The sequence below is a fragment of the Dendrobates tinctorius genome, unplaced genomic scaffold (assembly GCF_039654945.1).
Source record: "Dendrobates tinctorius isolate UK_male_01 unplaced genomic scaffold, ASM3965494v1 ptg000018l, whole genome shotgun sequence".
Taxonomy (NCBI): Eukaryota; Metazoa; Chordata; class Amphibia; order Anura; family Dendrobatidae; genus Dendrobates; species Dendrobates tinctorius.
In genome coordinates this window covers 15,838,848-15,863,274 of record NW_027361686.1, presented here as the reverse complement: position 1 = coordinate 15,863,274, position 24,427 = coordinate 15,838,848, and positions in this window count along the sequence as shown.

Genomic DNA, 24,427 nt, shown 5'->3' with positions numbered 1-24,427 from the left:
GCTCTAGTGTATAATGGGCCCTGTAAATGTTGCTCCAGTGTCTGATGTCCACCTTTGGAATGTTCCAGTGTATGGTGGGCCCCATCTATCATTCTCCAGAGTATAGTGCTCCCCAAAAATTGCTGTCCCAACATTGAAAACAATCAAATAAGTCTCCTCGCTAGGGAATCCCTGTACTAGTCTAGACTCCTCGTCGTCCCCATCTTCCATCTCACTGCAAAGTATTTCAACTTTGCAAGTGCTGTGATCCTGGGCAAGCAGGGGGGGCCCACTCGTTGGCGACGGCACTGGCACAGGGCCCCTGATAGTACGGTGGTGTGTCTGATGGCGGGTGGGCCGAACCTGCACTTTCATCTGCAGCTTCCTCTTTGTCACCGTGTAAGATGGAACTGTATATGGGAAGGGTAACCTGAGTTTCATCAGGGTCAGATTCAGGCCGGGTAGCGTGCGAGGGGAATGTAGTGGTCTGGGTCAATGTACCAGCAGATTCATCGAGCAGTGGCTGGGCATCAGTGCACTTGTGTCGCCCCCAGGAGTACGGTCGCCACAGTGGCATTACCTTCTTCCTAGGGAGTGTGATGTCATGCTTGGGAGCAACGAAGGATCTCTCTAGCAGGTTAACTGATTGGGCGGCGTTATTCCCACGAGTCATGACCCTCCAAACAGCGTTCATGAAGGCAAAGTGTTTGTTTTACGTGGGCAGTATGGTTGCAAAGCTGAACCTTAAAGGAATGTCCAGAAGGGCACCACCAGGAGTAGAGCCTACGGTTAAATTCGACTCCACCTGGGAAACCTCAACCATGCCAGCTACAGAACAGATGCACACATTGCAAGCTTAATTCTGTTAACGAACGAGACTCCGTCATGCCCCGCGGTCCGAGTCCGGCTTACTAGAGGGACACGTGAGGCTCTGGCACATGAGATTGGCCAATAACTGGTGTGTCATGCCCTTACATGTCCGTGGCTGCATGTGCGCTACACTGAAAAGGCCAGCGTTTGTCGCTTACAGGTGCAGATAACCCGCTCAACAACGTTAGTGATGGGGATCACTGATTACAATTATTACCCGCGAACAATAATTTCCCAGTAAGTGCAGGTCAACCGCAGTTCCGGAATTAGGCCTAACCGTCATTCCTGAAAAAATGAAAAACTTACGCGTGCAAACCACAGGTGCTGTAGCTTGCTTAACAGCTCGCCAGCCGTTCTCACGCCCAGTATGGATTACACGTGATTGCACAAAGGTGAGAAAGGGTACCGTATCCCCAGATAACATGTATGGATAGCGCACACATTCAAAATATATGTCTATACATCAGGAGGCAGGCTCAGACAGTGTTAGGCCCAGTATGGATTGCACGTGATTGCAAAGGTTAGAAAGGTTATCTGGGGATACGATACCATGTATGGATAGCGTACACATTCAAAATATATGTCTATACATCAGGAGGCAGGCTCAGACGGTGTTAGGCCCAGTATGGATTGCAAGTGATTGCACAAAGGTTAGAAAGGGTACCGTATCCCCGGATAACATGTATGGATAGCGTACACATTCAAAATATATGTCTATACAGCAGGAGGCAGGCTCAGACGGTGTTAGGCCCAGTATGGCTTGCACGTGATTGCACAAAGGTTAGAAAGGGTACCGTTTCCCCGGATAACATGTATGGATAGCGTACACATTCAAAATATATGTCTCAGGAGGCAGGCTCAGACGGTGTTAGGCCCAGTATGGATTGCACGTGATTGCACAAAGGTTAGAAAGGGTACCGTATCCCTGGATAACATGTATGGATAGCGTACACATTCAAAATATATGTCTCAGGAGGCAGGCTCAGACGGTGTTAGGCCCAGTATGGATTGCACGTGATTGCACAAAGGTTAGAAAGGGTACCGTATCCCCAGATAACATGTATGGATAGCGTACAGTCAAAATATATGTCTATACATCAGGAGGCAGGCTCAGACGGTGTCAGGCCCAGTATGGATTGCACGTGATTGCACAAAGGTTAGAAAGGGTACCGTATCCCCAGATAACATGTATGGATAGCGTACACATTCAAAATATATGTCTATACATCAGGAGGCAGGCTCAGACGGTGTCAGGCACAGTATGGATTTGACGGCCCAGATAACACAGCGGAGGAGCAGGGAGAGGTAAAGATTGCAAATGCTGGGGCCCTGCCCAAGCAAGGGGGGCCCACTCGTGGGCGTCGGTACTGGCACTGGGCCCCTCATAGTACATCGGTGTGTCTGACGGCGGGTGTGCACCACCACCGTCAGAGACACTTGATTGCACTATGAGGGACCCTGTGCCAGTGCCCGCGCCCAAGAGTTGGCCTACCCACCTGTCCAGGGCAACGGCACTCGCACGGTGTCGTGCGCTAGGTGGTGACCCCGGCCATGGGGGGGGAGGCAGCACAGTTAGGGAGTTTTAGAAAGTGGCATATGTTGATGTTGGACATTCAGCTGATGCAAAAGGCGAAATAGGTGAAGTACCAGGAAGAGGTGGACCAAAGCAAGCCATTTTTCTGTCACCCTATGTGTCATCAGGGGAAGGTGGGACAAAATCCTTAGAAACCCATGCATGGTTCATTTTAATGAAGGTTAGATCATCCACATTTTGGGATGCCAGACGGGTCCTTTTTTCTGTCAGGATTGATCCAGCTGCACTGAAGACTCTTTCCGATAGCACACTTGCAGCTGGGCAAGCGAGCTCCTGTAAGGCATATTGGGCCAATTCAGGCCAGGTGTCCAGTTTAGCGGCCCAATAGTCAAAGGGAAATGACCTGTGTGGGAGAACATCGATATGGGAGGAAAAGTAGTTTGTAACCATAGTTGACAACTGCTGTCTCCTGTCACTTTCCATCGATGCAGTATTACCAGTTGTGTGAGCGGTATTTGAAAAATCAGTCCACAACATTGTCATGAAACCCCTGTCTCCAACGCCACTTCTGCTGTGTGCACCACGAACACCTCTGCCAAGCTGCCCCCGGCCCGAACGGCTCGTGTGAGAACCATCACCGCTGCTGTGTGCTGGGAATGCCTCAAGTAACCGATTTACCAGAGTTGCTTGTTTATTAGCCAATATTAGGTCAAGGTTCTCCTGTGGCATGATGTTTTGTAATTTGCCTTTATAGCGTGGATCCAGGATGCTGGCCAACCAGTAGTCGTCATCGTTCATCATTTTGGCAATGCGGGGGTCCCTTTTTAGGATCTGCAAGGCATAATCTGACATGTGGGCCAATGTTCCCGGTGTCAATGATGCACTGCGAGTGCTGGGTGGAGGAGCACTTTCTGGCAAATCCACATCCCTCCAGTCACGCACAAACCCTGTACCAGACCTTGCCACGCCAACATTTTCACTTGCCCCACGAGATGCATCCTCCTCCCCTAAGTAATCATCCCCATCATCATCCTCCTCCTCCTCCTCTTCTTCCTCCACCTCGTCCAGGAGAGGTCCCTGAGCAGACAATGGCTGAATGTCATCAAGGATTCCCTCCTCCTCTTCCTCCTCATCAACATTGGCTGCAGACGCCTGCTCCTTAAGGTGCGTCAAAGTTTGCATGAGCAGACGCATAAGTGGGATGCTCATGCTTAGGATGGCGTCGTCTGCGCTTACCAGCCGTGTGCATTCCTCAAAACACTGAAGGACTTTACAGAGGTCTTTCAGCTTCGACCACTGCACACCTGTCAACTCCATGTCTGCTCTCAAAGTGCCTGGCCGTGTATCCTCCCACAAATGCATTATGGCCTGCCTCTGCTCGCACAGCCGCTCCACCATGTGCAGGGTGGAGTTCCACCTTGCTGCAATGTCGATAATGAGGCGGTGGTTGGGAAGGTGGAGCAATCGCTGCAGCTTCTGCATACGAACGGAGTGTACAGGCGACCGGCGGATGTGCGCGCACAGTCTTCGCACCTTCTGGAGCAGGGCTGTTAACTCCGGATAATTTTTGAGGAAGCACTGCACCACCAGGTTCAAGGTGTGAGCCAAGCAAGGTATGTGGCTGAGTTTTGAAAGGGCTATGGCTGCCACAAAATTACGGCCGTTATCACTAACTACCTTGCCTGCCTCAAGATGTACACTGCGCAGCCATGACTCAGTTTGTCGCTTCAAGTACTCGGCCAGCACCTCGGCGGTGTGTCTGTTGCCCAAACACATCATCTGCAACACAGCCTGCTGACGCTTTCCACTAGCTGCTCGATAGGGGGACACATCGTGTGCAACAGTGGCAGCTGCAGATGGAGTGCTCGTACGACTGCGCTCTGTGGACGAGCTTTCGCTTCTGGAGGAGGAGGAGGAGGGTCGACCGCCTACAGCCAACTGTTTCCTATACCGTGGGCTAGGCAGCACTGTCCCACCACCGCTGTCCCCTGTATCCACCACATTAACCCAGTGCGCAGTGATGGACACGTAACGGCCCTGGCCATGCCGACTGGACCATGCATCAGTTGTGAGGTGCACCTTTCCGCTCACTGACTGCTTGAGTGCATGGACAATGCGGTCTTTCACATGATGGTGGAGGGCTGGGATGGCTTTGCGAGAGAAGAATTGGCGACTGGGTAGGTCATAGCGTGGTACTGCATAGGCCATGAGTTCGCGGAAAGCTGTGCTTTCCACCAACCGAAAGGGCATCATCTCAAACGAGATTAGTTTGGCAATGTGGGCGTTCAAACCCAGTGTACGCGGATGAGAGACTGAGTACTTTCTTGACCTACTCATAGTGTCTGGGAGGGTGAGCTGGACTTGAGAGCTGCATATGGTGGAAGTAGCGGTGGACAGGGCGGACTGAGAGAGGGTTGATGATGGTGATGGAGTTGGTGTTCTTTCTGATGGCCTAGAATCAGTCTTTCGTTGATATAACAGTGGGATTCCCTGACTGCTGTGGTCTTGCAACGACACCTCAACATTTGCTGCTGTGCTAACCGGTGGGCTTACAGTGGGGGAAACAATGTAGCGTTGCTGACTACCTTCGTTGTGATCAGTTGCACATGTGGCACTTGAGGTTTGGTGTTGTGTCCACGCTTGCAAGTGCATGCTGGTTAAATGTCTAAGCATGCAACTAGTATTCAAATTTTTCAGATTTTTCCCTCGGCTAAAGGTCTTTGCGCACTTCTTACAGATAACCTTGGCCTGATCATGAGGATTTTGTTCAAAAAAGTGCCACACTGCACTCTTCCTACTTTGGCAGACATTTTGCGGCCTAGCACGCTGTGATCTTTTGACCCTCTGGACAAGCTGTCCAGCAACTCTTTTGATGTTTGGAACCTGTCTTTGGAGTGCTCCGGGCCTGCCAGATAACAGCTGTTGCGATGTCGATGTCTGCTGTGGATGCTCCTCATCTGAGCTATTGGAAGCAGCACCCTCTTCCCCCAATGGATGCCAATCTGGGTCAACAACTGGGTCATCCATCACCTCCTCTTCTATGTCATGTGCACCTTCCTCTGTGTCACCGTGTATGGTGGTATAGTGTGTGGGAAGGGGCACCTGAGTCTCATCAGGGTCAGAATCTGGCTCTGTACACTGCGAGGACAATGTAGTGCTCTGAGTGAGTGTACCAGCAGAATCATCCATCAGCGGCTGTGCATCAGTGCACTCGATGTCAGATTCATCTTGGCCTGGGTAATTCACCATTTCACTTGATAATCCAGGCATGGTATGTGAAAACAGCTCCATGGAGTAATCAGTAGTATGGCCTGCTTCATCCTTCAATCTTGGTTGGGGTGAAGGACACAAGGAAAGGTGTGGTTCATGAACATGAGCCTCCAATGACGACTCAGTGCTTTTACTTTTTACAACTGAAGAAGAGGAGGCGATAGAGCTGGAGGCTGAGTCAGCAATGTAAGACAAAACTTTTTCCTGATGCTCTGGCTTTAAAAGCGGTTTGCCAACTCCTAGAAAACTAAGCGTTCGAGGCCTTATGTAGCCAGACGATGACGCAGGCTCAACACCTCCTGCATTCGGTCCTATTTTGCTCTTGCCACTACCATCAGATCCACCACCAACACCATCATTACCAGCTGCCAACCCCCGCCCAATTCCACGGCCTCTTCCACCAGCCTTCCTCATTTTTGGTAGAAATGTAGATAAAATCCAACAAACTATATAGTAATGTAAAACAAGGTACAAGGTGTCTATAGGACAGGGGAGATTTTGAATTTCTGCAGACACTTGTGGACACTGGACACTTTTGGATTGTGTGAGGCCCACTGATATCTGAGCGCTATGTGACAGGCTCGATGGCACAGCTGTGACCAAAGTGACTAGAGGATAAGGGAGATTTTGAATATCTGCACACACTTTTGGACACTGGACACTTTTGGATAGTGTGAGGCCCAATGAATATCTGAGCGCTATGTGACAGGCTCGATGGCACAGCTGTGACCAAAGTGACTAGAGGATAAGGGAGATTTTGAATCTCTGCACACACTTTTGGACACTGGACACTTTTGGATTGTGTGAGGCCCAATGAATATCTGAGCGCTATGTGACAGGCTCGATGGCACAGCTGTGACCAAAGTGACTAGAGGATAAGGGAGATTTTGAATCTCTGCACACACTTTTGGACACTGGACACTTTTGGATAGTGTGAGGCCCAATGAATATCTGAGCGCTATGTGACAGGCTCGATGGCACAGCTGTGACCAAAGTGACTAGAGGATAAGGGAGATTTTGAATCTCTGCACACACTTTTGGACACTGGACACTTTTGGATTGTGTGAGGCCCACTGATATCTGAGCGCTATGTCACAGGCTCGATGGCACAGCTGTGACCAAAGTGACTAGAGGATAAGGGAGATTTTGAATCTCTGCACACACTTTTGGACACTGGACACTTTTGGATTGTGTGAGGCCCAATGAATATCTGAGCGCTATGTGACAGGCTCGATGGCACAGCTGTGACCAAAGTGACTAGAGGATAAGGGAGATTTTGAATCTCTGCACACACTTTTGGACACTGGACACTTTTGGATTGTGTGAGGCCCACTGATATCTGAGCGCTATGTCACAGGCTCGATGGCACAGCTGTGACAAAAGTGACTAGAGGATAAGGGAAATTGGATTGCTTTTAAAAAAGCAGTTTGCGGAGCAGTGGGTAAACAGCAATGCAGGAATGTCAGGAAGCCTTAGAAGGCAGCCCAACAACCAACACCACTGACACACCACTATATAGCCTCCCCTTGCACTGCACACACAGTGACTGGTGTGTTGTGCAGGCCAAATCGCTAGCAGCAGAAGCAGTTTTTTTTCTTCTTCCCTGCCTAACCCTCTCCCTACAGAATCAGCAACCTCTCCCTATACTGAGATCGGCAGAAGTAAGATGGCGGTCGGCATGCACGCCCTTTTATACCCCCTGTGACGCCCACCAAAGCAAGCCAATCACTTGCATGCCCTTCTGAAAGATGGTGGTGACCCCTGCCTATGTCATCACGTTGCCCACAGTGTCCGCGGATCCTGATTGGCTGAAAAAGAGCGCAAAACAAACTTTTGAAACGCGACTTTGGCGCGCAAGTCGCCGACCTCGTGGCCGACCTCATCCTAGGGTCGGGTTTCGTTTCATGAAACCCGACTTTGCCAAAAGTCGGCGACTTTTGAATTTTTTCGACCCGTTTCACTCAACTCTAGTTATCAGTAGAGTTGAGCGAAACGGGTCGAAAAAATTCAAAAGTCGCCGACTTTTGGCAAAGTCGGGTTTCATGAAACGAAACCCGACCCTAGGATGAGGTCGGCCACGAGGTCGGCGACTTACGCGCCAAAGTCGCGTTTCAAAAGTTGGTTTTGCGCTCTTTTTCAGCCAATCAGGATCCACGGACACTGTGGGCAACGTGATGACAGGCACGGGTCACCACCATCTTTCAGAAGTGCATGCAAGTGATTGGCTTGCTTTGGTGGGCGTCACAAGGGGTATAAAAGGGTGTGCACGCAGACCGCCATCTTACTTCTGCCGATCTTAGTATAGGGAGAGGTTGCTGCTGATTCTGTAGGGAGAGCGTTAGGCAGGGAAAAAGACAAAAAAACTGCTTCTGCTGCTAGCGATTTGGCCTGCACAACACACCAGTCACTGTGTGTGCAGTGCAAGGGGAGGCTATATAGTGGTGTATCAGTGGTGTTGGTTGTTGGGCTGCCTTTTAAGGCTTCCTGACAGGCTGGCATTGCTGTTTACCCACTGCTCCGCAAACTGCTTTTTTTAAAAGCAATCCCAATTTTTTTTTTTTGTCCTGCTGTAGAAGAAAAAAAAAACTGCTTCTGCTGCTAGCAATTTGGCCTGCACAACACACCAGTCACTGTGTATGCAGTGCAAGGGGAGGCTATATAGTGGTGTATCAGTGGTGTTGGTTGTTGGGCTGCCTTTTAAGGCTTCTTGACAGGCTGGCATTGCTGTTTACCCACTGCTCCGCAAACTGCTTTTTTAAAAGCAATCCAATCTCCCTTATCCTCTAGTCACTTTTGTCACAGCTGTGCCATCGAGTCTGTCACATAGCGCTCAGATATTCATTGGGCCTCACACAATCCAAAAGTGTCCACTGTCCACAAGTGTGTGCAGAAATTCAAAATCTCCCTTATCCTCTTGTCACTTTTGTCACAGCAGTGCCATCGAGCCTGTCACATAGCGCTCAGATATTCATTGGGCCTCACACAATCCACAAGTGTCCAAAAGTGTGCGCAGAGATTCAAAATCTCCCTTATCCTCTCGTCACTTTGGTCACAGCTGTGCCATCGAGCCTGTCACATAGCGCTCAGATATTCATTGGGCCTCACACAATCCAAAAGTGTCCACTGTCCACAAGTGTGTGCAGAAATTCAAAATCTCCCTTATCCTCTAGTCACTTTTGTCACAGCAGTGCCATCGAGCCTGTCACATAGCGCTCAGATATTCATTGGGCCTCACACAATCCACAAGTGTCCAGTGTCCAAAAGTATGCGCAGAGATTCAAAATCTCCCTTATCCTCTCGTCACTTTGGTCACAGCTGTGCCATCGAACCTGTCACATAGCGCTCAGATATCAGTGGGCCTCACACAATCCAAAAGTGTCCACTGTCCACAAGTGTCTGCAGAAATTCAAAATCTCCCCTGTCCTATAGACACCTTGTACCTTGTTTTACATTACTATATAGTTTGTTGGATTTTGTCTACATTTCTACCAAAAATGAGGAAGGCTGGTGGAAGAGGCCGTGGAATTGGGCGGGGGTTGGCAGCTGGTAATGATGGTGTTGGTGGTGGATCTGATGGTAGTGGCAAGAGCAAAATAGGACCGAATGCAGGAGGTGCTGACCCTGCGTCATCGTCTGGCTACATAAGGCCTCGAACGCTTAGTTTTCTAGGAGTTGGCAAACCGCTTTTAAAGCCAGAGCATCAGGAAAAAGTTTTGTCTTACATTGCTGACTCAGCCTCCAGCTCTATCGCCTCCTCTTCTTCAGTTGTAAAAAGTAAAAGCACTGAGTCGTCATTGGAGGCTCATGTTCATGAACCACACCTTTCCTTGTGTCCTTCACCCCAACCAAGATTGAAGGATGACGCAGGCCATACTACTGATTACTCCATGGAGCTGTTTTCACATACCATGCCTGGATTATCAAGTGAAATGGTGAATTACCCAGGCCAAGATGAATCTGACATGGAGTGCACTGATGCACAGCCGCTGATGGATAATTCTGCTGGTACATTCACTCAGAGCACTACATTGTCCTCGCAGTGTACAGAGCCAGATTCTGACCCTGATGAGACTCAGGTGCCCCTTCCCGCACACTATACCACCACACACGGTGACACAGAGGAAGGTGCACATGACATAGAAGAGGAGGTGATGGATGACCCAGTTGTTGACCCAGATTGGCATCCATTGGGGGAAGAGGGTGCTGCTTCCAATAGCTCAGATGAGGAGCATCCACAGCAGACATCGACATCGCAACAGCTGTTATCTGGCAGGCCCGGAGCACTCCAAAGACAGGTTCCAAACATCAAAAGAGTTGCTGGACAGCTTGTTCAGAGGGTCAAAAGATCACAGCGTGCTAGGCCGCAAAATGTCTGCCAAAGTAGGAAGAGTGCAGTGTGGCACTTTTTTGAACAAAATCCTCATGATCAGGCCAAGGTTATCTGTAAGAAGTGCGCAAAGACCTTTAGCCGAGGGAAAAATCTGAAAAATTTGAATACTAGTTGCATGCTTAGACATTTAACCAGCATGCACTTGCAAGCGTGGACACAACACCAAACCTCAAGTGCCACATGTGCAACTGATCACAACGAAGGTAGTCAGCAACGCTACATTGTTTCCCCCACTGTAAGCCCACCGGTTAGCACAGCAGCAAATGTTGAGGTGTCGTTGCAAGACCACAGCAGTCAGGGAATCCCACTGTTATATCAACGAAATACTGATTCTAGGCCATCAGAAAGAACACCAACTCCATCACCATCATCAACCCTCTCTCAGTCCGCCCTGTCCACCGCTACTTCCACCATATGCAGCTCTCTAATCTCGTTTGAGATGATGCCCTTTCGGTTGGTGGAAAGCACAGCTTTCCGCGAACTCATGGCCTATGCAGTACCACGCTATGACCTACCCAGTCGCCACTTCTCTCGCAAAGCCATCCCAGCCCTCCACCATCATGTGAAAGACCGCATTGTCCATGCACTCAAGCAGTCAGTGAGCGGAAAGGTGCACCTCACAACTGATGCATGGTCCAGTCGGCATGGCCAGGGCCGTTACGTGTCCATCACTGCGCACTGGGTTAATGTGGTGGATGCAGGGTCCACAGGGGACAGCGGTGGTGGGACAGTGCTGCCTAGCCCACGGTATAGGAAACAGTTGGCTGTAGGCGTTCGACCCTCCTCCTCCTCCAGAAGCGAAAGCTCGTCCACAGAGCGCAGTCGTACGAGCACTCCATCTGCAGCTGCCACTGTTGCACACGATGTGTCCCCCTATCGAGCAGCTAGTGGAAAGCGTCAGCAGGCTGTGTTGCAGATGATGTGTTTGGGCGACAGACACCGCCGAGGTGCTGGCAGAGTACTTGAAGCGACAAACTGAGTCATGGCTGGGCAGTGTACATCTTGAGGCAGGCAAGGTAGTTAGCGATAACGGCCGTAATTTTGTGGCAGCCATAGCCCTTTCAAAACTCAGCCACATACCTTGCTTGGCTCACACCTTGAACCTGGTGGTGCAGTGCTTCCTCAAAAATTATCCGGAGTTAACAGCCCTGCTCCAGAAGGTGCGAAGACTGTGCGCGCACATCCGCCGGTCGCCTGTACACTCCGTTCGTATGCAGAAGCTGCAGCGATTGCTCCATCTTCCCAACCACCGCCTCATTATCGACATTGCAACAAGGTGGAACTCCACCCTGGAGCGGCTTTGCGAGCAGAGGCAGGCCATAATGCATTTGTGGGAGGATACACGGCCAGGCACTTTGAGAGCAGACATGGAGTTGACAGGTGGGCAGTGGTCGAAGCTGAAAGACCTTTGTAAAGTCCTTCAGTGTTTTGAGGAATGCACACGGCTGGTAAGCGCAGACGACGCCATCCTAAGCATGAGCATCCCACTTATGCGTCTGCTCATGCAAACTTTGACGCACCTTAAGGAGCAGGCGTCTGCAGCCAATGTTGACGAGGAGGAAGAGGGAATCCTTGATGACATTCAGCCATTGTCTGCTCAGGGACCTCTCCTGGACGAGGTGGAGGAAGAAGAGGAGGAGGAGGAGGATGATGGGGATGATTACTTAGGGGAGGAGGATGCATCTCGTGGGGCAAGTGAAAATGTTGGCGTGGCAAGGTCTGGTACAGGGTTTGTGCGTGACTGGAGGGATGTGGATTTGCCAGAAAGTGCTCCTCCACCCAGCACTCGCAGTGCATCATTGACACCGGGAACATTGGCCCACATGTCAGATTATGCCTTGCGGATCCTAAAAAGGGACCCCCGCATTGCCAAAATGATGAACGATGACGACTACTGGTTGGCCAGCATCCTGGATCCACGCTATAAAGGCAAATTACAAAACATCATGCCACAGGAGAACCTTGACCTAATATTGGCTAATAAACAAGCAACTCTGGTAAATCGGTTGCTTGAGGCATTCCCAGCACACAGCAGCGGTGATGGTTCTCACACGAACCGTACGGGCCGGGGGCAGCTTGGCAGAGGTGTTCGTGGGGCACACAGCAGAAGTGGCGTTGGAGACAGGGGTTTCATGACAATGTTGTGGACTGATTTTTCAAATACCGCTCACACAACTGGCAATACTGCATCGATGGAAAGTGACAGGAGACAGCAGTTGTCAACTATGGTAACAAACTACTTTTCCTCCCATATCGATGTTCTCCCACACAGGTCATTCCCCTTTGACTATTGGGCCGCTAAACTGGACACCTGGCCTGAATTGGCCCAATATGCCTTACAGGAGCTCGCTTGCCCAGCTGCAAGTGTGCTATCGGAAAGAGTCTTCAGTGCAGCTGGATCAATCCTGACAGAAAAAAGGACCCGTCTGTCAACCCAAAATGTGGATGATCTAACCTTCATTAAAATGAACCACGCATGGGTTTCCAAGGATTTTGTCCCACCTTCCCCTGATGACACATAGGGTGACAGAAAAATGGCTTGCTTTGGTCCACCTCTTCCTGGTACTTCACCTATTTCGCCTTTTGCATCAGCTGAATGTCCAACATCAACATATGCCACTTTCTAAAACTCCCTAACTGTGCTGCCTCCCCCCCCCATGGCCGGGGTCACCACCTACCGCACGACACCGTGCGAGTGCCGTTGCCCTGGACAGGTGGGTAAGCCGACTCTTGGGCGCGGGCACTGGCACAGGGTCCCTCATAGTGCAATCAAGTGTCTCTGACGGTGGTGGTGCACACCCGCCGTCAGACACACCGCTGTACTATGAGGGGCCCAGTGCCAGTACCGACGCCCACGAGTGGACCCCCTTGCTTGGGCAGGGACCCAGCATTTGCAATCTTTACCTCTCCCTGCTCCTCCGCTGTGTAATCTGGGCCGTCAAATCCATACTGTGCCTGACACCGTCTGAGCCTGCCTCCTGAGACATATATTTTGAATGTGTACGCTATCCATACATGTTATCCAGGGATACGGTACCCTTTCTAACCTTTGTGCAATCACGTGCAATCCATACTGGGCCTAACACCGTCTGAGCCTGCCTCATGCTGTATAGACATATATTTTGAATGTGTACGCTATCCATACATGTTATCCGGGGATACGGTACCCTTTCTAACCTTTGTGCAATCACGTGCAATCCATACTGGGCCTAACACCGTCTGAGCCTGCCTCCTGAGACATATATTTTGAATGTGTACGCTATCCATACATGTTATCCAGGGATACGGTACCCTTTCTAACCTTTGTGCAATCACGTGCAATCCATACTGGGCCTAACACCGTCTGAGCCTGCCTCCTGAGACATATATTTTGAATGTGTACGCTATCCATACATGTTATCCAGGGATACGGTACCCTTTCTAACCTTTGTGCAATCACGTGCAATCCATACTGGGCCTAACACCGTCTGAGCCTGCCTCCTGAGACATATATTTTGAATGTGTACGCTATCCATACATGTTATCCGGGGATACGGTACCCTTTCTAACCTTTGTGCAATCACGTGCAATCCATACTGGGCCTAACACCATCTGAGCCTGCCTCCTGAGACATATATTTTGAATGTGTACGCTATCCATACATGTTATCCAGTGATACGGTACCCTTTCTAACCTTTGTGCAATCACGTGCAATCCATACTGGGCCTAACACCGTCTGAGCCTGCCTCCTGAGACATATATTTTGAATGTGTACGCTATCCATACATGTTATCCAGGGATACGGTACCCTTTCTAACCTTTGTGCAATCATGTGCAATCCATACTGGGCCTAACACCGTCTGAGCCTGCCTCCTGAGACATATACTTTGAATGTGTACGCTATCCATACATGTTATCCGGGGATACGGTACCCTTTCTAACCTTTGTGCAATCACGTGCAATCCATACTGGGCCTAACACCGTCTGAGCCTGCCTCCTGAGACATATATTTTGAATGTGTACGCTATCCATACATGTTATCCGGGGATACGGTACCCTTTCTAACCTTTGTGCAATCACGTGCAATCCATACTGGGCCTAACACCATCTGAGCCTGCCTCCTGAGACATATATTTTGAATGTGTACGCTATCCATACATGTTATCCAGTGATACGGTACCCTTTCTAACCTTTGTGCAATCACGTGCAATCCATACTGGGCCTAACACCGTCTGAGCCTGCCTCCTGAGACATATATTTTGAATGTGTACGCTATCCATACATGTTATCCAGGGATACGGTACCCTTTCTAACCTTTGTGCAATCATGTGCAATCCATACTGGGCCTAACACCGTCTGAGCCTGCCTCCTGAGACATATACTTTGAATGTGTACGCTATCCATACATGTTATCCGGGGATACGGTACCCTTTCTAACCTTTGTGCAATCACGTGCAATCCATACTGGGCCTAACACCGTCTGAGCCTGCCTCCTGAGACATATATTTTGAATGTGTACGCTATCCATACATGTTATCCAGGGATACGGTACCCTTTCTAACCTTTGTGCAATCACGTGCAATCCATACTGGGCTTAACACCGTCTGAGCCTGCCTCCTGAGACATATATTTTGAATGTGTACGCTATCCATACATGTTATCCGGGGATACGGTACCCTTTCTAACCTTTGTGCAATCACGTGCAATCCATACTGGGCCTAACACCGTCTGAGCCTGCCTCCTGAGACATATATTTTGAATGTGTACGCTATCCATACATGTTATCCGGGGATACGGTACCCTTTCTAACCTTTGTGCAATCACGTGCAATCCATACTGGGCCTAACACCTTCTGAGCCTGCCTCCTGAGACATATATTTTGAATGTGTACGCTATCCATACATGTTATCCGGGGATACGGTACCCTTTCTAACCTTTGTGCAATCACGTGCAATCCATACTGGGCCTAACACCTTCTGAGCCTGCCTCCTGAGACATATATTTTGAATGTGTACGCTATCCATACATGTTATCCGAGGATACGGTACCCTTTCTAACCTTTGTGCACTCACGTGCAATCCATACTGGGCCTAACACCGTCTGAGCCTGCCTCCTGAGACATATATTTTGAATGTGTACTCTATCCATACATGTTATCCGGGGATACGGTACCCTTTCTAACCTTTGTGCAATCACGTGCAATCCATACTGGGCCTAACACCGTCTGAGCCTGCCTCCTGAGACATATATTTTGAATGTGTACGCTATCCATACATGTTATCCGGGGATACGGTACCCTTTCTAACCTTTGTGCAATCACGTGCAATCCATACTGGGCCTAACACCATCTGAGCCTGCCTCCTGAGACATATATTTTGAATGTGTACGCTATCCATACATGTTATCCAGTGATACGGTACCCTTTCTAACCTTTGTGCAATCACGTGCAATCCATACTGGGCCTAACACCGTCTGAGCCTGCCTCCTGAGACATATATTTTGAATGTGTACGCTATCCATACATGTTATCCAGGGATACGGTACCCTTTCTAACCTTTGTGCAATCATGTGCAATCCATACTGGGCCTAACACCGTCTGAGCCTGCCTCCTGAGACATATACTTTGAATGTGTACGCTATCCATACATGTTATCCGGGGATACGGTACCCTTTCTAACCTTTGTGCAATCACGTGCAATCCATACTGGGCCTAACACCTTCTGAGCCTGCCTCCTGAGACATATATTTTGAATGTGTACGCTATCCATACATGTTATCCAGGGATACGGTACCCTTTCTAACCTTTGTGCAATCACGTGCGATCCATACTGGGCCTAACACCGTCTGAGCCTGCCTCATGCTGTATAGACATATATTTTGAATGTGTACGCTATCCATACATGTTATCCGGGGATACGGTACCCTTTCTAACCTTTGTGCAATCACGTGCAATCCATACTGGGCCTAACACCGTCTGAGCCTGCCTCATGCTGTATAGACATATATTTTGAATGTGTACGCTATCCATACATGTTATCTGGGGATACGGTACCCTTTCTCACCTTTGTGCAATCACGTGTAATCCATACTGGGCGTGAGAACGGCTGGCGAGCTGTTAAGCAAGCTACAGCACCTGTCCAGACAAGTACAGGGATTCCCTAGCGAGGAGACTTATTTCATTGTTTTCAATGTTGGGACAGCAATTTTTGGGGAGCACTATACTCTGGAGAATGATAGATGGGGCCCACCATACACTGGAACATTCCAAAGGTGGACATCAGACACTGGAGCAGCATTTACAGGGCCCATTATACACTAGAGCATTAGAAATGGGGCCCATTATGTTTGGAGCATTATTTGGGCCCATAAGACAGTGGAGCTTCATCCATGGGGACCAACATATACTGTAGCATTATGTGAAGCTCATCATATACTGTTTCAAACATTATATGGGACCAATGATTCTGTATGGAGAAATAGATGGGCCTCGTCATGAGATGTAAAAAGTGAAGTATTTTTCATTGTACTATACCGCTATTTCTCTGCCGTATCGGAGCATGATGAGTTGTGGTATGTGTTAAAGGGACGCTCTTTCGCCCAGGGCACATGAAAACCTGGAGCCAGCCCTCCCCCCCCCACAGTTTGTAGCCAAATAACCCCCATTTTTCAGTGCGTAACTTGTATTATGAAGTTAATTAAGGTTGACAAGCTTAAGAAAGAAGAATTGATGCTTTTGGCATTCAAATGGGCACTGTAGGTGTGTTTCCTGTCATCCTCTCACTGCCGACTTTTATTCCCCATTGACTTACATTGGGTTTCGTGTTTCGGGACGACCCCGACTTTTCCCTATAATCGGACGATCTTGCTCGACCCGACTTTTGGAAAAGTCGGGTTTCACGAAACGAAACGCGACCCTAAAAAACCAAAAGTCGCTCAACTCTAGTTATCAGTATAAAAAGACACCTGTGCACACCCTCAAACAGTCTGACTCCAAACTCCACTATGGTGAAGACCAAAGAGCTGTCAAAGGACACCAGAAACAAAATTGTAGCCCTGCACCAGGCTGGGAAGACTGAATCTGTAATAGCCAACCAGCTTGGAGTGAAGAAATCAACTGTGGGAGCAATAATTAGAAAATGGAAGACATACAAGACCACTGATAATCTCCCTCGATCTGGTGCTCCACGCAAAATCCCACCCCGTGGGGTCAGAATGATCACAAGAACGGTGAGTAAAAATCCCAGAACCACGCGGGGGGCCTAGTGAATGAACTGCAGAGAGCTGGGACCAATGTAACAAGGCCTACCATAAGTAACACACTACGCCACCATGGACTCAGATCCTGCAGTGCCAGACGTGTCCCACTACTTAAGCCTGTACATGTCCGGGCCCGTCTGAAGTTTGCTAGAGAGCATTTGGATGATCCAGAGGAGTTTTGGGAGAATGTCTTATGGTCTGATGAAACCAAACTGGAACTGTTTGGTAGAAACACAACTTGTCGTGTTTGGAGGAAAAAAAATACTGAGTTGCATCCATCAAACACCATACCTACTGTAAAGCATGGTGGTGGAAACATCATGCTTTGGGGCCGTTTCTCTGCAAAGGGGCCAGGACGACTGATCCGGGTACATGAAAGAATGAATGGGGCCATGTATCGTGAGATTTTGAGTGCAAACCTCCTTCCATCAGCAAGGGCATTGATGATGAAACGTGGCTGGGTCTTTCAACATGACAATGATCCAAAGCACACCACCAGGGCAACGAAGGAGTGGCTTCGTAAGAAGCATTTCAAGGTCCTGGAGTGGCCTAGCCTGTCTCCAGATCTCAACCCTATAGAAAACCTTTGGAGGGAGTTGAAAGTCCGTGTTGCCAAGCGAAAAGCCAAAAACATCACTGCTCTAGAGGACATCTGCATGGAGGAATGGGCCAACATACCAACAACAGTGTGTGGCAACCTTGTGAAGACGTACAGAAAACGTTTGACCTCTGTCATTGCCAACAAAGGATATATCACAAAGTATTGAGATGAAATTTTGTTTCTGACCAAATATTTTCCACCATAATATGCAAATAAAAGGAAAAAAAACAGAATGTGATTTTCTGGATTTTTTCTTCTCAGTTTGTCTCCCATAGTTGAGGTCTACCTATGATGTAAATTACAGACACCTCTCATCTTTTTAAGTGGTGGAACTTGCACTATTGCTGACTGACTAAATACTTTTTTGCCCCACTGTATATAACGCCCTGTCCACACCAGGCTTTTAGAAAAAGGATTGGAGTCAGCATATAGGACCAATTCCTCCCATCTGGCCATAACTAGATTTGCCAGAGACGGGGAGAACTTGGCCCCCATGCTGACTCCAGTCTTCTGCAGAAAAAATCTGCTGTTAAAAGAAAAATTATTGTGACTAAGTAAAAACCTTACTGCCATTACCAAAAAATCCTTAATTTCTATAGCATAATTACTAAATGCTATTAACCCCTCCAGCTTCAATCCATCAGCGGTCTCCAGGCATTTTTCACAACATCATTCTGGCAATTTTGATAGCTTCAGGTTTAAAGCAATAGTTAGTAACACGGTCTACCAGAGGGGGCGATAGAAAATGTAAACTACTTAACAGAGAATCTGCTTGGATTTTTACCTTGGAAACTAGGATGCCAATAGGCTTAAATAGACAAGATTTAATTAGAATATATTAAAAATCCTAAAATTGATTCTTATGCTAACAATTATAACCTGCTCTGTCTGAAGTTCATAAATATGTTTTTGTTTTTTTTTGAGTAAAAATTATATTATGGAAGTATTGTGGAGGATAACATGAAAAAAATCTCTGTATATATATTCTGTTATATCATGTATTGTAAAATATTTGTAAAATGTTTGGAAAAATTACTGCTAGCGTATTAGCTTCAGTTAGGGTTAACACTTGTTTTTAAATAGTTAATCTTATAGGTGGATGCTTACAAGTGTGATCTATTAACGCTTGATCAACTATAGCACCATCTATCTTAGGATTTTTTCCTTCATATATCCCAGAAAAATAGCAATGTGTATTATGGCAATGATAAAGGTTTAGCCGAAACGCGTCTTGCCGTGCGCTTTACAGCAGTAATTTTTCCCATCTCTGCCTATATTCATAATATGCTGCTATAGATAAATATTTTTAATCTACGTTTGAAATAAAGAAAAAGATTTTTTACGCACTTCAAACTTGGCTCGCTGGATTCATCTCCTTTTCGCATCTATTGTTGGCAAGAGCTCCTGTCACTTATCCGCTGCTGAGAGCCTATACAGTATAGCAGCTTATGGTTTGAACCAGCTGGGTAAGCTGGCATTTTTTCCTTTTTTTTTTCTTTTCGATTGTTTGGGACATCTGGAAAACGGCTTATTCGGAGAAGACGAGGTGAGCACTACCACCAGTCTTGTCTCATGCCAACTGTCAAGCATCCTGAAACCATTCATGTGTGGGGTTGCTTCTCAGCCAAGGGAATGGGCTCTCTCTCAGTCTTGCCTAAAAACAAAGCCATGAATAAAGAATGGTACCAGAATGTCCTCCGAGAGCAGCTTCTCCCAACCGTCCAAGAGCAGTTTGGCGATCAACAATGCCTTTTTCAACATGATGGAGCACCTTGCCATAAAGCAAAGGTGATAACTAATGGCTCAGGGACCAAACATAGAGATTTTGGGACCATGGCCTGGAAACTCCCCAGATCTTAATCCCATTGAGAACTTGTGGTCAATTATCAAGAGATGGGTGGACAAACAAAAACCTTCAAATTCAGACAAAATAAAAGCATTGATTTTGCAAGAATGGACTGCTATCAGTCAGGATTTGATCCAGAAGTTGATTGAAAGCATGCCAGGGAGAATTGCTGAGGTCCTGAAGAAGGTCAACACTGCAAATATTGACTTGCTGCATTAACTCATTCTGTCAATATAACCTTTTGTTACTCATAATATGATTGCAATTATATTTCTGTATGTGATAAAAACATCTGACAAACACATAAAAACCAGAGGGCAGCAGATCATGTGAAAATATAATATTTGTGTCATTCTCAAAACTTTTGGCCATGACTGTACATACACACATACATACATACCTTGAGCTTTATATCTAATATATAAAGCTCAAAGTGTGTATGTATGTATGTATGTATGTATGTATGTCCGGGATAGGCATCCGCACCGTCGCAGCTACAGCCACAAAATTTGGCACAGTCACACGTCTGGACCCCGAGAGCGTCCTAAGCTATGTTGTGAGGCGAAATTTTAACCCCACGCGTTCCAATTCACCAAACAATTTTGCCCCTATCTACATACTGGGGGAAAAAGTGTGTGCGCGTCAAGCCCCGCCCCTCATTATGATGTCTTAATGCCCCTATTTGCATACTGGGGAAGTGTGTGCACATCAAGCCCCGCCCCTCATTATGATGTCACAATGGTTGCCATGGCGACGCTGATATCGGCTGCAAGCCCTGCCGCCGCTCATTATGATGTCATAATGGTTGACTATGGGATGGAGGATGTGATGGGTATATGGGCACTGGACTATGGGATGGAGGATATGTATGACGGGTATATCGGCACGGGACTATGGGATGGCGGATATGCATATGGGCATGGGACTATGGGATGGAGGATGTGATGGGTATATGGGCACTGGACTATGGGATGGAGGATATGTATGACGGGTATATCGGCACGGGACTATGGGATGGCGGATATGCATATGGGCACGGGACTATGGGATGAAGGATGTGTGATGGGTATATGGGCACGGGACTATGGGATGGAGGATAAAGGATAATTATAATTTGCTATAACTAACCACAGTTAGTTACTATGCCCGGGCAGCGCCGGGCTTTTCAGCTAGTCTAATATATAAAGCTCAAAGTGTGTATGTATTATTATTATTATTATTTATTGTTATAGCGCCATTTATTCCATGGCGCTTTACATGTGAGGGGGGTATACATAAAAACAAGTACAATAATCTTAAACAATACAAGTCATAACTGGTACAGGAGGAGAGAGGACCCTGCCCGCGAGGGCTCACAATCTTCAAGGGATGGGTGATAATACAGTAGGCGAGGGTAGAGCTGGTCGTGCAGCGGTTTGGTCGATCGGTGGTTACTGCAGGTTATAGGCTATGTATGCATGTATGTATGTGTATGTCCGGGATAGGCATCCACACCGTCACAGGTACAGCCACAAAATTTGGCATAGTCACACGTCTGAACCCCGAGAGCGTCCTAAGCTATGTTGTGAGGCGAAACTTTAACCCTGTGCGTTCCAATTCACCAAACAATTTTGCCCCGTCTATGGGCATGGGACTATGGGACGGAGAATATGTATGATGGGTATATGGGCACGGGACTATGGGACGGAGGATAATTATAATTTGTTATAACTAACCAAAGTTAGTTACTAGGTCCGGGCAGCGCCGGGCTCTTCAGCTAGTGTGTGTGTATGTATATATATATATATATATATATATATATATATTCTACATAGAATAATAGCCACTAAATCAATTGCCAGCTTCCGTAAAATTATTACAAAAAACAACATGAAATGACACATGGTTTACATACAGTTGTGGCCAAAAGTATTGACACCCCTGCAATTCTGTCAGATAATACTGTTTCTTCCTGAAAATGATTGCAAACACAAAATCTTTGGTATTATCTTCATTTAATTTGTCTTAAATGAAAAAAACAAAACAAAAAAGAATGAAGCAAAAAGCAAAACATTGATCATTTCACACAAAACTCCAAAAATGGGCCAGACAAAAGTATTGGCACCCTCAGGCTAATACTTGGTTGCACAACCTTCAGCCAAAATAACTGCGACCAACCGCTTTCGGTAACTATCAATGAGTTTCTTACAATGCTCTGCTGGAATTTTAGACCATTCTTCTTTGGCAAACTGCTCCAGGTCCCTGATATTTGAAGGGTGCCTTCTCCAAACTGCCATTTTTAGATCTCTCCACAGGTGTTCTATGGGATTCAGATCTGGACTCATTGCTGGCACCTTAGAAGTCTCCAGTGCTTTCTCTCAAACCATTTTCTAGTGCTTTTTGAAGTGTGTTTTGGGTCATTGCCCATGACCTCTGAGGGAGAACCAGCTTTCTCACACTGGGCCCTATATTATTCTGCAAAATTTGTTGGTAGTCTTCTGACTTCATAATTCCATGCACACGGTCAAGCAGTCCAGTGCCAGAGGCAGCAGAGCAACCCCAAAACATCAGGGAACCTCCACCATGTTTGTCTGTAGGGACCGTGTTCTTTTCATGCCTCTTTTTTTCTCCTGTAAACTCTATGTTGATGCCTTTGCCCAAAAAGCTCTACTTTTGTCTCATCTGACCAGAGAACATTCTTCCAAAACGTTTTAGGCTTTTTCAGGGAAGTTTTGGCAAACTCCAGCCTGGCTTTTTTATGTCTCGGGGTAAGAAGTGGGGTCTTCCTGGCTCTCCTACCATACAGTCCCTTTTCATTCAGACGCCGACCGATAGTACGGGTTGACACAGTTGTACTCTCGGACTGCAGGGCAGCTTGAACTTGTTTGGATGTTAGTCGAGGTTCTTTATCCAACATCCGCACAATCTTGCGTTGAAATTTCTTGTCAATTTTTCTTTTCCGTCCACATCTAGGGAAGTTAGCCACAGTGCCATGGGCTTTCAACTTCTTGATGACACTGCGCATGGTAGACACAGGAACATTCAGGTCTTTGGAGATGGACTTGTAGCCTTGAGATTGCTCATGCTTCCTCACAATTTGGTTTCTCAAGTCCTCAGACAGTTCTTTGGTCTTCTTTCTTTTCTCCATGCTCAATGTGGTACACACAAGGACACAGGACAGAGGTTGAGTCAACTTTAATCCATGTCAACTGGCTGCAAGTGTGATTTAGCTATTGCCAACACCTGTTAGGTGCCACAGGTAAGTTACAGGTGCTGTTAATTACACAAATTAGAGAAGCATCACATGATTTTTCGAACAGTGCCAATACTTTTGTCCACCCTCTATTATGTTTGGTGTGAAATTATATCCAATTTGGCTTTAGGACAATTCTTTTTGTGTTTTTTCATTTAAGACAAATTATATGAAGATAATAACAACAAAGAATTTGTGTTTGCTATAATTTTCAGGAAGAAACTGAGTATTATCTGACAGAATTGCAGTGGTGTCAATACTTTTGGCCACAACTGTTTATCAAACCATTTAATTTAGTTTTTTATGTCTTTGACTAATAATTAGATTAGGGTATGTGTGTAAAGGTACGGTCACACTTAGCGATGTACCAGCGATCCCGGCCAGCGATATGACGCGGTCAGGATCGCTGGTACATCGCTAAGTGGTCGCTAGTGAGCTGCCACATAGGCAGATCTCACTAGCGACATCGCTGGGGACGGGGATCGCTACTTACCTGTCACACCAGGCGATCCTGCGTCCTCCTGCCCGGCTCCACGCGTCGCTCGTCCTCACAGCAGGAAGCACCGCAGGAAGCTGACGACGAGAAACAGTCCTGGACGTTCTCGCGCGATCAGCGATAACCAGCGGGGGAGCCGGTCGCTGGTAAGTATCAGACACAGAGATATCGCTAGCAATATCGCTATAACGTCACTAGTTATAGCGATATTGCTAGCGATATCTCTTAGTGTGACATGCCCTTAAGAGAGGGAAAGCCAGTGATTGAGGGCAGATATTAATAGCCTAGAGAGGGACCATTATATTCTGTTTAAGTGTTCCCTTTACTTTTTTTGAGAAGTACAAAAAATATGTACACCTCCCAAGGGGAAATGTGTATGGGTATTCCAAGTCTATGAGACAAGCTCCTAGAAATTGGGCCTATTTCTTAATCATCCACCCCCACTAGAGCAACAGGGTTAATGTGTTCCATGCTGCTATAGCCAGTGTTGAATTCTGTTAAGGGTGAGAGGTTATGCTGTGCGTAAAATACTTGTTCTGAAAAAGTTTGAGGTTTACCCCACAGGGGAAATGTTTGACGGCCCATACAATAAGTATATGGGCATTCCAAGTCCCGCTCCTAGAAATTGGGCCTAGTTTTTAATCAGGCCTTCCTCCAAGACTCATCATCCACCACTACTAGATCAAAAAGGGTTTACGTGTTCCGTGCAGCTACAGCCAGTGTCGAATTCTTAACATGGGTGGGTGGTTATGCTGTGCATAAAATACTTGCTCTGAAAAAGGTTGAGGTGTACCCCATAGGGGAAATATTTGACAGCCCATAAACTAAGTGTATGGACATTCCAAGTCTATGAGACCCGCTCCTAGAAATTGGGCCTATTTTTAATCAGGCATTCCTCCACGCCTCATCATCCACCCCCACGAGGACAACAGGATTAATGTGTTCCATGCTGCTACAGCCAGGGTTGAATTCC